Raw genomic sequence first — 17,591 nt, forward strand, 5'->3', positions numbered from 1 at the left:
TGTGATTGGTCCATTTTCTTCTTCCATTTATATGCTTGATGGAAGATTGAAGAAAGCAGAGTATTACTACCATCTACTGTTGCAAACAGTCTTCTCCATCATCAGTCACGAAACCGTATGATGTTTCTGTGTATTTAAGCAAGAAATAGGGGAATCTAAGTATATAAAACTGTATTATCATGTTAGCAATTATCCAACATTTTTTGACCTCATTCTTCTCATCAGGTTTGCTGTATGGTGAAGAAAAGTTATGGATTATACCAACAGGGGCCCTAAAAAATATTAGAACAATTATATTTTCTTAATATATTGTGGTTGTTTTTTTATGGGGTCTAAGGCGCCTGTCACCCTTCCATATTTGTCATCCTAACATCTCTGCAGCTTTAATGAGTCCTTATGACTTCTACAACTATCTGTTAAGCTGCTTTGTCTTTGTTAGTTGAAATATCTGCAATATTTATGTTCACAAATGTGAACATGCTCATTCAGCAGAGCACTATGACCTCAGAGTACTGGGATTGTACACTTTTGTCTTTTCTTTCAATTGTTGCACAAAAATGTGACTTTGACTTTCAAATATTATTTTACAAGCTTGAGAGAATTTTCTGTATTCTGTAAAAAAAAAATCTGTACTGTTTTTTTTTAAATACTTGTTTATCAATATAAATATCACGATATTTTATATTCTGCATTGATTCCAAATTTATGTCACTGTTTTATTTGTTCATGGCAGCTTTTGTTCCATCACAGCACTGCTCCTAATACCTCGATATGTCTATCACTGAACATGAATCACATGCTTCATGAATGAACTTTGCATGCCATATTCATAGCGTGTCACCCATCGGGGAAAATACTTCTTGCAGAAATAAATCGGTAGAAAAGGTGACGTGTAGGTGGAGGATGACTCTGATAACTTGTTTATTCAAGACAGAAGATAAAATAAAAAGTTGTTTAACAGCTATCATCAGGACATTTGAAATGCCTTTACATGAAGATTACACCTTACTGATTGAGTCTAAACAGGACGAGTGGAGGACCAAAGCTGAAATGTTTCGCTCCAGTTTAATCAGGCTATTTGTAATCATCCACATTTTTAGATAAAGCCTGATGCTTTATTAATACTCTGATAACAGGTATTTACACCTGTTGTGATGGATACAATTTGACAAACATTTGTGCGGTATTTGAGATTTTTCCGTTTCTGGCGGTTTACATGTTGACAGACGTTATGAGGAAAAAATGTAAGAAGAAAATCTAACATGTAATTCCAGCCATTTATGATTGCATTCATAGAATTACAAAATATACATGTGCAGGGAGATTGTTTTTAAGTGACAATGCCTGCTTCTAGAGCCAAACAACGTTGGATGTATCTGACATTTAAGGGTGTGCAGCTACAGTGAGCAGCAACAGCATTGAAAAATAGCATACAGTAGGTGTTAAGGGTCCCTCATTTGGTCCCTGGTGAACAAACAGGTCAGGTGCCCCTGTCATGACCATCAGTTCATGGTTGTAATAAAGAGGATCTGATCTCCTTTGTCCATTCAAGTGAGGGTGCAGAAATATATAACGAAGGTGTAATACAACCTTTTGCACCCTTGTAGAACTGAGCCTTTCAGTGCCTGGTCTGATTTTACACCCCTGGTGTGTTCAAGTGAATGTCGTCTGTTCAACGCAAAGGAGGAAGAAAGGTACAAACTTTACTTTCTGTTTATTACTCATGTATCAGGATTACTGTATTATTTTTCTATAGGGCTCACCTGTTGTGAGATACTGTGAGAAATCCTTTCAGACAAAGCACTCCTTATCATGTAGATTGTTTTCACACACACCATTTTTTTTCTAAATGTCTTTACTAAAACAAAAAGATTGTCTTAACACACTGATGGTTTTCTGTCATACTGTGTTGATTGTAAAACATTTATTTGGTTCAACAGTTACATATATTTGTTATGACAGATATTTAACCTTGGACACATCTGTTTTCACTATTCCTTCATATTCATGAGGTATTTCATTGAAGTACTATGATGCAGTTGAATAACTTAGTACATAAACACACACACACATGCAGGGAGAGGAGAGCGCAGTTCAGCCAAGTGGAGCAGACAGCAGCGGTCCATAATGTGAGAGTGAGCGTTACATAAGAGCAGCTAAAAATAGAAATGCAGCAATGGTAAACAGGAGTCTGAACTGTTGGCTGGGAGCTCTCAAAGGAACCTGAATCAAATTTAAATTAAAGGGCCATCTTAACATAAACGGGCCAGCGGCTGATCATGACTGACGGAGCCTGCAGGCAGGTACAAAGTCTGCCTGATGTCCACGTGTGAGCGAGTGTGAGCGAGGTGGAGGAGGAGTGAGGGTTCAAACTGTTACATTGATAAAAATTGAAGAGAGACAGTTTCCTTGTGATTAAAATAACTTTATAAAACAGCTGGTTCAGGGGAATATATCAAACAACATGGTGGGCTCTGACAGCATCACGTGTTGAGGGACAGCTCTGTCAGTGACTGGGTTTATTACTAAGAAAAGTCTTTACTGATAAATAAAATATTCAAATAAAGAGGTAAACAATTTGAGACATTTACAGTCAGTGAGTAGACAAACACAAATTAACTACACGTTTTTTTATTACAAGACAATTTATTCTGTTCAACTCACTAATAAAAACCCCTCAGTGCATCGTCTTCACAAGCGAAGGTGAACACTGCTCTCATTTTCCGACATGGGCAGTGAGAGCACACACGTTTGTGTACTTAAACTCCACATGCAGACTCAATAAAGACCAATTATAAATTTCAAAATGCTTTTATTGAAACGCTCGTGGAAAGACATCGTACCTTTCAATACAAAGAAAACAATAAGAGCACTTAACAGTAATTTGTAAAGACATTTTTTTAATATAATCAGGAAGATTTTTTTGCATATGATCAACTGTTAACAAAGTATTGATGTTTTTCTTATAGTCTAAAGACACTGAACATGAAACACAAATAAACAAAAAAGAAAATAATTTTGGAATAAGCTCAAAAGCAAATTCAGCCAAAATGTTTTTGATTTTAAAAACATTTATAGAACAAATCCTTTTGCAATAGAGGACATAAAGGTGTAAAGCAGAATACAACACACACACCTACTTGTCAGAAATATACACACATTGACGTCATACACATTACTGCTGTGTGTCTTGTCTCTCTTCTTTAGCTGTTGTGGATCTGAGGCAACGATCAGATATTCAGGGGTGAATGGTGATCTGAGCTTTATGACCTTTTTAAAGGAGATGCCATCATAAGACTTTAATGGTGTTAGTTGTTTTTTTAAATTGTTTGTTTGTCAGTTCAACAAAGTTCAAAATTCTTAGATCTGTGGGCCATAAGAATAAGTAATTGAAAATCATTATTTAAGTCGTGTCAAACTTTTAGATACTCTGTGTATTTTGAAAACTAAAAAAGTTGAGGATCATGTGGTTCATTCATTCATGAATTATTTCATACTACTTTCTGCCTAACACAGATTGAGAAGCTGGACATGGAGGTGTGGCATGCATGTGCTTGGTGACATTTGCAAATTGTCTTTTTTTTTATCACTTTATTGAAATGATTATATACAATGATTGTACCAGACAGTTGTTTTATTAGATCGCTAATCCTGTGTGTGTGAGTGTGTGTGTGTGTGTGTGTGTGTGTGTGTGTCTGTGTGTGTGTGTGTGTGTGTGTGTGTGTGTGTGTGTGTGTGTGTGTGTGATAGCTCAACTGATTCTGTAAATAAAGACCATGGCCACAAATAAGTCTCTGTAAGATCTGTAAGATGTCACGTCATACTGCAGGCTAATGTAAATCTGATATACACACACGCACGCACACTCACAAATGTTTGGACGTATACACACACACACCTCTCGCTTCTTTGTCCTGCTTTCATTGTTAAGGTACTCAAAGGAGTGATCAGAAAACGTAGAGAAAGAAGCAAAATAAATACATTACAAAATATTCTTCTTGCACTTTTATAAGTATTGCTTCATCTACACAGTCTTGGTTGGCTTTTATGTGAAGTGTTTGTCTGTATTTCAACCATACGGCACATTAAAAGCTGAAGGGTTTTATCCACACGTTAAACAGAAATCACGGTCACAGATAAAAAACATGGATTGATGTCAAATATAGGAATATAGGAGTCTAAAATAAGACATGTTTATTCACCTTGTAAAAACAAAATGACACACACAATCAACTTCACTCTTGTAAATGTAATTTTAATTTTGCTAAATGACTGTTGACTCTGTTTCTCTGCTCTAGGTAATTCTTGACAACGTCGTCACATGTCAGAGCACAGAGAACTTCAGAAACAGAATGTCACAATCATCAATGTAACTGATGTCACTTCTCCTGTAAGCAGGGGAGTCGGGTTCAAACAAGATGACCTGGTGGAGATTTTCTTTTCTTTCTTTCTTTCTTTTTTTTTTTTTGGGGGGGGGGGACACTTCTTCTCTCCCTAATACCAGGAGCTCTTTTACGTTGCTGGATTTCTCCATTAAAGCTGTGTGTGTGTGTTCAGTGTGCATATATAAAATACACAGTTATTAACATGATACATCCAGAGAGCTTGATTCAGATTGAAGGAAAAAAAATAAGGTTAAAGACAAGATGCTTTAACAAAGCTTCATTTATCAGCTCAGATATTTAAGGATATTCAGATTGTAATCTGTCTCATTATTTTATTCACAAAGAATGCTGAGGGTCAAAGGTTTAGTACAATGATATTTTATGACTGTGTCTTACATGGCTGTACAGTATTTGGATCATTTAGTGTGATTCTTAACTTTAAAAAGTAACTCAACACTAGTTTGTGTTTACAGATGCTAAACCAAATAATTAAAAAATAATAATATTAGAGACATGTCTTTATTATTCTTGTAATATGGAGTGATAGATAATTTTAACATGAAGAAGTGGGGGGAAAAGAAAATGCAGTTGAAGGTTTTGATGACACACAGTGTATAATGCAGACACATGGAAAGAGTTCATCAACATGATTAAAAATAATTGTTTACTTCCCTTCTTTAAATTTCCCCTATCGCTCTGTGGACTCCACCCGCTGATCTCACTGTGGGTTGGTCACGACAGCCTTCTCCATGAGTGAAATGTGTGTGTGTGTGTGTGTGTGTGTATGTGTGTGTGTGGGGGGGCGCGCTGAAGAGAACCTGTGAGTAAAAAGAAAAACATAAACACAGATAGTAAATATAATCTGTATAATCAGAAGCACACATTTTTATAGTACAGAGAGCTGGTGTGTTTTGCCTTTTGTGAGAATTCGCAAGAACAACTGGTCTGTGATCTGTGAGTCCAGCTTGTGTGAGTGTACCAACAATACAGAAGGCGACATTAAAAAAAAAAAAACACATCCTGTTTGCCATGAATATAGAAAAAGAAATATAAAAGAAAGAGAGAGAAGACACGTTTAGGAGAAGTGGACTCTTCACTTTGCATGTCCTAAAGTGATGTAAAGGTGCACTTTAGGTTTCCCTCGTAATGCTTTGGCTTGTGTTTGAAATCTATGCAGAAAATGTAAAAGCCCAAAATCCTCTTTAAAATCTTGAGATAGAAATCAAAATTGTGCCTTTAATGAATCACTTAGATCTTAATTGCTACAAACAAATCCCCACAGCTGATTCATCCTCTCCTCGCTGGCAGCTGCCCGTCTAACATTCAGTCTACGTCCCACATGTGCTGTCAGCAGAAATGTAAAAGAATCAAAACATCTTCATGAGATCATGTCTGTTTTCATCTGCACGCTTCAGCAACAAAACTGCAGCACTTTGAAGATCCTTAAATGAGTACACATCAGATGAAAGCAAGACATGTGTCGAGCTCAAATATGACGGTGATGTAATTTGGATGCAGAATAATTCATCCATCAAACCTATTTTGCATATATTCATGCAGTGTTACAAAAAAAAAAAAATCCACATCTCTCTCTCTATCAAACATGTTTATTTTTAGCAACAATAGAAACCAACATTGTGCATAATTAGGCACATCACAAGTGTAACAGTTAACAGTGTATGGACTGCTGAATAAGTGTAACACTGCCATGTGAGGGTGAGTATTTGGTACTCTGCTGTGTTCAGAGGTGCAAGACAACACTTCCTGGACATGACATTTCCTTGTTGACCTGTGGCCTTCCACACTTGATGATCTCCCACAGCTGGAGAGGCATCTGCACCCAATGTTTAAACCCATTCAAATCCACTGGGCACTCTGTAATGTGTGTGTGCGTATTGAAAACAGGGATGACACTTTGGGAGTCCAGACCACTGAGCTTGATTTGAAAGACGTTCAAATCCTCCACAAAGTCTTTTTGGGGTAAGGGCTTCCCAGATTCATGTCTGCACAGCAAGCCCAGACCGCAAAAAGATTCGTGACGGACAATTTTTTCAGCTCCTCAAATCCAAAATCCACTCCAGTCCACGGACTCCTCGAGGGTCTTCATCCTCAAAGTGTTTGCAGATAAACACCTCGTGCATGAGTATATTTCGGTGCACAAAGGACTCCCTTATTTGGATTAATAATTCGCCGAAGATACAAATACTGTTTGCCCACTGGATTGGCGTAGCTTTGCAGCAACATGTACCCTTGTTATTAAAAAGAGCGGCGATGAAGAGGGGCGGGGTCTCATTGCTGTTACAGACACACACAGCAAAGGGATGTGCGCGATTTGATTGGACAGGAAAAATCATCATCTACCAATAGTGATGCAAAAGAAAAGAGCACCTAAGCAGTAGGCCAGAGCACCTGACAGTTTCATCTGTCCAACATCCAATGTGGACACCTACGTGACATTAAATCGAATAATATAGCCAAGACCAAATGAACTGCACGAGAAAACTTCGTCTTTTTTGTGTTATTTTCTGCTTTTTAAAATCATTTTGCGATTTTAAAAATCGTGATTATTGCATCTACCTTCATGAATAGTAAACTTTCCGTCATTTGCAAAGGGTTAATTTGGCTCCAGAGCTCCAGCTGCCGGAGCAAGGGCCCCACCCTCGCTCCGTTTTCATTGGGCCGTGCAGCCTTTCAGTCGTGGACGCGTCTCCCAGCCGGTCACGATTCCCCCCATCTGTCTCGAGCGCACCGGAGCCAGACGCCACTGACGCAGCACGCGCCTTACTCACTTTTTAGCAGTCACGACTCTAGTCTCCTCGCGCACAAAAGGGAGGAAAAAAAAATTTCTGCCAACAAATTGTGAAAACGAAGAGCTGCAACTGAGATGGGTGAAATGCTCGAGTGTTCAGTTTCTGCAGGACAAATCGCTGAAATCTAAGATGATTGATCCTATGTCTTACACCCTAAAAGCATAAAGCCTTTGTATTTTCAATTTGGTGCATCAAAGTTAACTGAAAACCCCACAGGGGTGTTGTGAGGATGCTCCGTGTAAAATAGCCAACCCAGTGTAAGAACACTTCAGCACCACAGCCGGAGGACAGCTCCCCTCTCACTCTCAAATCAACTCCAAAATACTCTCAGACATTTATTGTTTTTTTTTCATCAATCAAATATAAAACATGAAATGAACTACAGTAGAGTGTCAAAAGAACATATCCACCCTTTTCCTAATCATATCTGAGGGTGATTCCCGTTTAGCTGCTTTGATAGCCCTCCAAAGCAGGGTGCAAAAACAGCAGAAATCCACACAAAACACACATGACATCGCGTTTCTTTCTGCCGAAAGAAACACTAACACTTAAAACTGCCTGTACGTTTTGCATAGGTGTGAATAACAAGCAACCAACATCAGAAAAGCCTTAGACAGGAGGAAAAGGAACAGGTGCATGCAGCGAGAGAAAGGTTTGCACAACTCACCATTGTAGCAGCGGAGCCTCCTTCAAAAACACGAAAAGTGCCACAAAAAAGGGACCAAAACGCCAGTTTCTCCAGAAAATGTGCTCTGGCTTTTCGCCTCTTCAAACTGCTCACTGTACTCTTGAATGGTGAGCCTTTTATAGGAGAGATGCCCCCTATCTATTTCTGGATCACGATCCAACCCCGTTTCTATTTTTAGCTCGCGCGTGATGAAAAAAGAAAAAGCTCGCAGAGGTTCCTTGGAGGAATTTCGAGCGTGCAGCGTTTGAGAACCGGCGCGAGCTCCCGCTTCTACAACCCCCCCCCCCCCCCTGCCATCCTCTCCTGCACGATAAATGCGCGTGCACGGCAGCATCTCCCTAATAATGATGCTGTGGAAAACCGCACGCCCGAAATTCAACGGAGAGGTGGAAGTGTGCAGAATTTGGCTTTTTATTAATTTATGACTTGCTGATGGAAACACAGGCTGTAACCTGCACGCGCGCACAAACATACGTGAAAGCTCACAGGCACAGACGCTCACACCCTTCAAATTATAACACTGGTACCAAAATGTTCACCCAAACCTGAAATTCTTTCTCACTGGGACGATATATTGTTTTTAAAATGCATATTTTATATTCCATCCTCAAAAAAAAGGGAAGACAAAACCGACTTCCTTCTCCTGGGGGCTGCGCCAGTCACCATTGACGTCAGGTGGAGAATCTCCCACTTTGAAGGTGGAAGCAGGAGCCACCATTGCCTATCCTGTGGCTAAAAAAAAACAGGTCAGATCCAATGAAAATGTACAATGACAGGGGATAGGCTGGAGTGGTTGCAGCCCCCTCCTCCTCAAAACTGGAAAGGCCATTGTTTGCCTGCTGTGGTCAAACCTCTCTTTCATGTCACTGGGAACAAAGGAGGAGCCTAAAATACACACAAATGTTATAGTGACTAAACTGTCATGAGACAAACCAAGAATAAACGGCAGAATTAGGCGGTGATTCAAGAAACATAAATCAGCTATTTGTTCAAACCAGAGGGCCCGTAGAGGTGATTTAGATAAACTCCAGGTTGAGAGGTTGGGTTTACCCCAAACGTGGCCCCTCAGGTTGATGATGCATGGTCACATAAAGGTGGGGGGATCATTACAGGCTGCTGCTGCTGCCGCGGTCTCAGTCCTGCAGACTCCCCCTGCACAGGGCAGAATGCTGAAACGCGTAGTAACGGAGCGGCGCTTGGCCGACCGATGATGCTATTTTTAACTCCTATACTCAACATGCCTGGCGCTGCGGGTTTCTGTGCTCAGGGTAGCCTTACTACTGTACGGCAGGCCAAACATAAACATAGGACAGCTTCCAGGACGAGAGGAAGGCTAGATATGTCCCCTCCTAGATTTAGAAAATAAAATCTAATCCTCGTGAGATTATGAGATGTGTTTATTTATCATTGTATAGCTTTAAGAATGGGAAGCTGTCTCATTCTTGTAAGATTCAACCTGTAGGATTTTCATGGCGTTATATTCACATAAGATTCGGCCCTTGTACCATTCTTTGCTTCAATAAAATGTTAAAAGGCATGTTTTTAAACCAAATCATGCATAAGAACATTCACTTTTTTGTTATTGATTTATATTTTCACAATGACCTGTTATAAATGCATATGTCTTCAAACGAGAAGTAGCATGGTGTAAGGAGTGTGAGCTTTGGTACAGAGTGTGCATGTGTTTGTATCAACTAATGATGCATAAGGACATTCATCAAGTATCAAGTATTTGAGTTCATTCTCATGATGATTTTTAATACTCAAATTAGATTACAAAAATCAAATAAATACGATTTACCTACAAAATTGCTTGCATGCTGTGGAGAATGATTATTGATATCGTAAAGAATGTTGTTTGGGGTCTATTTGGGGGGCTGTGGTTTAGTTAGTAGATCTGTTTCTCACTCAGCCAGAAGCTCCTGCAGTTACATGTCTGATGTGTCCTTGTGCAAAACACTAAACCCCAAGTTGCTCCTGCTGTAGAATGTGAATGTGTATAAACGGGACTAGTTTCTTCCGATGGTCCCTTTACATTGAAAAGTCTGTCATCAGTGTGTGAATGTGTATGTGTGACATGTGGTGTACACACAGTTTGAGTGCTCAGAAGACTAGCAAAGTGTTATTCCAGCTCGACTCCATTCACCATTGACCATATTTCAGTGTTTCATACAAGGAGTGCACGACCATCTGGTTCTTGACAACATACATTTTTGCATTTTTATTCATTCATATTCATATCTTACGTTAAGACTTAGATGTTATCATAACATATAGGATTTGTCTTACTAATATTGAATGTGGAGGATGTTGCTCTCTTGCTCTCTTCATCAGTGGCATGTTCTCAATGTAAACTATGTTCAACTGCATGGTGCCTATCAAAAAATAGTATATTCATAAGGCCTTGTTATGATTCAATACACAGACACCCGTCACACACATTTTGTGATGCTCAGTGTGTTGTGTGAACACTTTGAAGTTAGGTTGAGGAATATTTCCAGGAAAAGACTCATCATCACTTTCAGGTTAATCTTTCCGCAGCAAGTCATCCTGTTTTGTTTTCATCTCTGTTACTCATACAAATAATTAATGTTGAGCTGTGGACCCACGACATACAATCCAGGTCTTTTTTTAAAAAAGATGGGTTCCTTGTCAGAGAAAGGCCTGACTGCTAGTAATAACGTTCCCTTTGCACAAGTGAACCTCAGACAGCTGATGTCAACTTTGACAGATGATCCTCTGTCCAGATGTGAAGTCATTTCTTCGTTTCTTTTATTGTTGTTTTCATAACTGTCATTTCCTGTTTTATTCTGTTACTGACCCTCGTCTCTGTCGTCCAGATCCTGCTCCTCATGTTTTCAAAAACACAAAGTTACAGACAAAACTTACAAAACACTCACATTTGAATCAAAAGGGAACTATATATGAGTCAAATCTGGGAGAGTCAAGCTAAAGACACCAATATCCTATAGAATCTGCTTCCATGTCTTTCATTTCAGATAAGGGATTAAAGTAACAGCTGAACCTGCTTAGTGAACAGCACATCATGAAGAGCCTGGCTAGTCCTCAAACCTTTTTTTGATGGGGCCATTTTGCATTTATTAGATAGGACAGCTGAAGAGAGACAGGAAATGTTAGGAGGAGAGAGAGGAGGATGACGTACGGCAAAGGGTCGAGGGCGGCGTGGAACCCCACAGCCGCTGTGAAGATGATTGAAGCCTCTGCACATGGGGCGTGTTGCATATCCGCTAGGCTATCAGCGCTCTAGGAACGTTGTGTTTAGTGTACTAAGTGAAAAAACAATAGTGATGTTTTTGGGAGACCCAGTGTTGCAAGTTTTCTTGCTTTCTATTTTTAAATGTTTTTGGACTCAGCAATTAGATTTTTGCGTTTGCTGTACAATTTTCATTTTTAAAGTGGACCTATCCTGTTCAAATTTGCCAAAAGTGTAACGCCTACAACACAAAAGCCAAACAAAAATTATGTGAGCACCATGGGACAATTTCTAGGCCCGTAAGAACCACTTGAAAATGTGTGATGTAAATACAATTGAGATTAATGGGAGTGATCTGTATTTGAATAACAATCGCACAACACTCAAATAGTGTCATCATCACAGATCTGTTGACTCTGACTGGAGATTTTGGAGATGTTAAGAAGTGAACTCGACCCCCATCGTAATCAAAGCGCTCTTCCTGGCACCATCCTTTCAAATTCACATCTTCAGTAGGACTTCAGAGCCTTCAACATCGACACTTTGTCAGCCAACGCCTTTTTACGACATTTCAAGTGTTTATTTTGGTACTCATCTGTGTGAGCAGGCCTGTAACTTCAGTGTCTGAGCAGCATGCTGAGGAAGAGTGTGCACGGTGGCTTTACATTAGGAGCTGTCCATGGTACCAAAGCACCAGTGAAGAACAGCCTGGAGAGTTTAGATCAGACTTCAAATGGAGGCCACAGAAACAAAGAAAATGTAATGCATTAGCAAAGCAACATAGTTACCAACTACACAAAGAGATTCTGAGAGAAAGCTTTATAGTAAAGGCAACAGAGACTTTTTGTTAATGGCAGTGGAAATGAGTGACCCTACAGGCCCACTACATTCCTATCAAACTGAGCTGGAGAGAAATGACCTCAAAGTCTCTTGTGGATAAAGTCTTCTAACACATTGTGGATGATCTACGACTGACAGTGAACTCGTACAGTATTCATTTAACCTCCGGCCGACACATAGAGTGGAAATGGTGGGGGAGATAAGACTCTTGTGTGTTCTCCGTTACTGTACACAAAATCAAAAAAAGTGATGCACATCCCACAGTGGGAGCTGGATCAAAAAAAAAAAAAACCCACAAATAACACCAAGAAGCTCCTGTTTGAAGGATTTATTAAGTGACATTTCGAGCCAACATGCTTTCCATCAGACTGGAAGGGATATTCTGTGAGCCGCCATCTTAAATACATTGACAAACACGTCACCTAACATGCTACTTGAGGTGCGGATCTTGTTTCGCTTTCTTCCTTTACTGTATAGACCTCAACCCCAAACATAAAGAACAATACTCTGTTTATTCATCGATCAGCAATGACATCAAGACAACTGACAGGTGAATAACACTGATTATCACTTTACAATGATAAGCTATGTTAGGCTGCAAGTCAACATTTTGTCCTTGAAGTTCAGGTGTTGTAGGCAGGTAAAATAGGCAATGGTAAGAATGTGAACCACTTCCTCAAGAGCCTAATTGTGATGGCTGGACAACTGGGTCAGAGCACGTCAAACACTGCTGCTCGAGCAGGGTGTCCCTGATCTGCATCCCACAAAAAGTCAAGGAAAAAGTGGTGAACCAGTTACACGGTCATGGGTAGTCAAGGCACATTGATGCTTGTGAGTGGTGAAGGAATGTTTGAGTGATCAGATCCAACAGGAGAGCTTCTGGAATATAAACTAGCGGAAAGAATTAGCTGAAAGAGCTAATGCACGCTCTGTCAGAACACAGAGTGTATCTGGGCTGAAAGAGCCTACTATGAGCACCAGAACTTGACTTGACCTCCAAATTCTTGGGATCTCAATCCAACTGAGCACTTTCTGGATGTTAAATCCATGGTGGCCCCAACTCACAATTTACTAGACTTAAAAACGCCTTGGTGCCAGACACACCCGTCGCTATTGGTGGGCCATAGGTGGCCGGGCCCGCCCGCATAAATGCTTGTGCCCCCCCACTTGAGGCACAGATCTTTTTTTCTTTAAACTTATATTATCATAGATCACACATTATGTTGCATTGGTGTTTCATTCTTTATCAGTAAACCATCAAAAATATAAAGAAACGATGGTGTGATTGTGTTTGATCAGAATTTACACTGCAACAGCCTATCACGGACTGACTAAAAAGAAAGTTAAGCTACGTACGTGATGTAGCCTACGTCACTGTAGCCACTCGACGTTACCGCAGATTTTTGAAAGCTGGATGAGTTTTCGCCGGTTTACTTAATTTCGCCTTGAATATCCGTATAAATCCAGGCTATGCCGACTGTTCTCACAGCACACACCTTTGCCCTAACTTTACGAGCTTCCACAGTCATGTGTTAAAACATTTTCCACGCTCCAAAGTGTCTTCTCAGAGCATCGGCGCAGTATGCTGCTCAGAAGCAAGGTCCAGCTGTTTCAGCTTGCTTTTAAAAAGAACCTTAAACAAGTTTAAGTCCGGATGGAGGGATGAGAAGGTTCTCTGACGCTGCATCCAGCTGGACTGACAGGAGGACTGGTGAGAGACTCGAAGTGCAGGTAGTTTCAGTGTGTGTGTGTGTGTGTGTGTGTGTGTCACATGCCAATGCATATCCATCTGTTGACTGCTTTAAAATGCAATGTTTGAGAGATGCTTCTGGTGTTACATCTAATATGTTGTATAGTCAAGTGTGTTATGGATATTCATCATAACATTGCTTATGTGGTGTAGGATAACCGAACGGTGGGTTGAGTAGCCAAAAATTGTACTTAAGTAAGAGTATAGTTACTTTAGAACAATGTGACTCAAGTAAAAGTTAAAAGTAGTCATCCAAATAATTACTTAAGAGTAAGAAAGTATTCAGTGAAAAAACTACTCAAGTACCGAGTAACTTCTGATTTATTCTTTCAATAAATGAAAGCATGAGCGTAATCACATACACACAAACATAAAACAGCAATGCACAAATTATTTAATAAAACAATGAATTACATTTCCACAAAATCACTAAAATAGCATAAAACATAAATTAAGACAAATTCAGCCACAATAACTGGTAACTTTTTTACTTTAAACTCCCAAAACAGCACAATAGGCTCAGCCAGAGTTCTCTGTGTCCATAAACTGTGTTTGTCTTGCTGAAAATTCATGTTCTGTCCCAAAGAATCAGTCAGTGAAGTGACCGTTAAACTTCAACAGTAGTCGGCTCTCAAGGTTCTTGCAGTGAAGCTGTGATCTTTCAGCAGTGAACAGGAGACCTGCATGAGTCTCTCACAGGCTGCAGATGCTGGAAGACTTGTGTTGACTTTGAGTGACAGTTTCTTGATTTGAGGAAAGGAGTGTAAGACATCCATACCTCCGTTGGACGGACATGAAAGGTGTCTCTCCAGTTCTCCCGTTTCTGATTTCCCTGCCCTCATGGATGCAAAAAAGTCATCTTCATCAGACTGGCTACTGTTTGTTTGGGCATCATCCTCATTAAATCTTGCCTTGATTATTAAGTTATCTATCATTAAAACATACTGCTGGTTAAAAAAAGGGGGTAAATCCCTTTTAAAGTCTATTTTTAAATTCAAGCTTCTTTTTCTATTTTTACATGAGTACATTTTTAAACTGGTACTTTTACTTGTGTTTAAGTAAATGTGTTTTTTAAGTAACAGCACTTTTACTTGAGTATAATATTTTAGTACTCTTACACCTCTGCTGACTTACCTTTCCTGGGTATTCACCGGGCCTGTAGGTCCTCCTTTCATCCTTGAAAATAAAAATAATACTTGCAAGAAAAAACACATTAAGTAAAAAGTGCCAAACAAACAAAGAGACTGAGCTCTAAACAATACCAGTCTGGGCCCTTCAGCTCAGTGATAAACTGTTGAAACAGCTCTGATCCACTCCAGCTCCAAACTCCATCTAACTCAGAGGCTCCCCAGCCTCCTCTAATGTAGGAGCTGGAACCAACCACAAGGGTGTGGAAATCAGTTCACTCTCAGGTGAGTATTATCAAACAACACAAACTGTCTGCAATAAAGCTAAAGCCTGTCAAAATACATTTCAGTTCAGTAAATACTGATACTAAAATACTAAAACTGCCTTTTAAGTAACATTTTTAATGTCAACAATTTAAACATCCCTGCACTTCTACCAAACATGGCAGGGTGAGCATCACAATGCATTGCTAACTACAGTTCTTCACTGTTTTAGATCAAAACAGTATTTTAGTGTTCTTTTTTTGTTTGAAAGTTACTTAAATAATTGCCACAAAATCAAGGACGCATTCATATTGAATACATTTTATCAGATACATTAAGTTAAATGTCCATGACTACAGAATCTTTTATTAGTGTACTGGGTCGTATTGCTGTTGGTTACGTTTAACGTGATGTTTGCGTGTTGTGCGAATACAGTATAGGATTATTAAAATATGCATACTGGCTGGTAATAATTGTGCCCCCCCCCATGCATTTCATATGCCCCCCTTAAGACTAAGGTCTGGCGACGGGTCTGGTGCCAGATTTCACAGAGCACCTTCAGAGCTCTAGTGGAGTCCATGTCAAGTCAAGTTAGGACTGTTTTTGGCACTGACCTGATGAGAGGGGAGCCCACACAGTGTCAGGCAGGATGTCATGATGTTATGGCTGATCCTGATGATGACATTAAACTATTGGGTGTATGTATTTACACTCATACAGCATACCACACTTCAATCCAACACACACACACACACAAAAAGTAATGTCTTAATGTTCATGTTGTCAACCTAACATGTTTCTAACATCAACCACCCCTGTTATTTATTGCAATGTTTTATCAGTATTTTATTTCTCTTCAGCTCCTGCAGTACACTATGCATCACAGTCTCATTCATACAAGCCAGTGTTCTTTCCACTGTGTTGATATCTTTTTGCACTCTGAGTCCCTGTGACTTTAAAAATAGTCATCTCCTTTCATGTCGACGTAGGATACACACTATTATTATGTAATATCCTGCTGCAACATCCATTCAGTGTTTCTATATTCGGCCGTGCTGAGCCAAATATATCTGTCACACACTGTGAGGTGCAATAACAAATTTCAACATGGAAATGGGCATTAAAAGTTTTGTTCCGGAACAAATGAAAACATCACTAACTTGTTCCCATGTTTCTCGACCTATCGTGACTTCAGAGCAAATTTGACTTGCACACAAATCGATCGTTGCAAAATCTCACCAACCAAGTGTATTGCATGTAAATGTATTAACTGGTCAAATACTAGTTAAAAAGTAACAGCTGTACATAAATAAATATGTTCTGCAGCAGGATCTGAAAATTGAACTGCAGAAGTAAAATACGTAAACCCTATAATATATAATAAAGTTTTTTTTAATGAGAAAAATGTTTCTTTGATCAATATTAAACATTTTGGAGCATATTAAAATGATAACTTAGATTTAAATACACTTCTGCATTATCTGAATGTGTAAAGGTGCATGCAAGTGAGCATCTAGCTCATCAAACCTTTAGACATGGATAAAGATGTGCATTAAATGACGTGGAGAAGTATCTGAAATGAGCATGTGAACAAATAGCTATTGAAAAAAAACACCTTCACGTATAGATGCTCAAACATGCATTAAATAAAGTGCATTACTTATAAACATAAAAGGGACATGTGCGTTTGTATCTAGATAATGCAATAACAACATTAGCTGCATCAGCTGCTGCAGACTTAACAAAGGACTCTCATTGAGTATACTATCACTCTGAAAACACTCAATGGGAACAGCATCACATACACACACACATTCAATGCAGAGTCTCTGTGGTGTGCCAACTCACATGCCTATTACATAACAGGGCTCCTACTCCCAAGCCTAACGCCCCTGACAAATCCATGCACGCTTTGCTGCACATGAGCTATTTATACACTGCACCCAAGACAGGCCTGCTCAAAAATACCATTCCAGTCAATTATTCATTGAGAAACATTCCAAAACAGAGCAGGGAGCGGGTTCAGCTGCACAGGAATAGACTACGGGGCCAACAATAAATAATGTCTGCTAGCATTGCAGCAGCCTGTTTGTCCTCAGTGGTTCAGAATCTGCAGGAACAGGATGGGAAATGTGCAGCAGCAGATCTGCCCTCTCATGTGTTGTGCTTGTATTTATAGGAGTCTGTGCATACACTTCAGCTCCTCTGCAACCATCTTGCTCCTTTACAGGATTCTAAAAATAGCAGCAGGCTCGGTGCTTGTGCCATTTTTAGTTCTTGCAATTTAAAGGGAAAAAAAGCAGCAGGGGAAAAAAGTGCTGCTCTGCAGGATACTATGTGGAAGCACTTTTTTTTTTTTTTAGGATGTGAATGGACACAATGTTCCATCTCTGTTCCAAGATGCCCCATGCTGCATCTGCAGCACCACAGCCAAATACACCGCTTTGAACAAATTGCAAGACTTTAATATATCCCTCCTGTATTTATATTTTTGGACCGTAGTGGTATGAACA

The 17,591-nt window shown here is 39.6% G+C and overlaps 1 long non-coding RNA gene across 1 annotated transcript; it reads right to left on the bottom strand.

The window, feature by feature from the left end:
• Positions 1-4,234: 4,234 nt before the first annotated feature.
• On the bottom strand, positions 4,235-8,144 carry LOC306821364. Its single transcript, XR_013778781.1, has 2 exons — positions 7,863-8,144; positions 4,235-5,203 (listed from the first exon to the last, which is right to left on the bottom strand). It is a non-coding gene; the product is annotated as an uncharacterized lncRNA (long non-coding RNA).
• Between the last annotated feature and the right edge of the window lie 9,447 nt (positions 8,145-17,591).

This window comes from Symphodus melops (assembly GCF_947650265.1).
Source record: "Symphodus melops genome assembly, chromosome: 3".
NCBI lineage: Eukaryota > Metazoa > Chordata > Actinopteri > Labriformes > Labridae > Symphodus > Symphodus melops.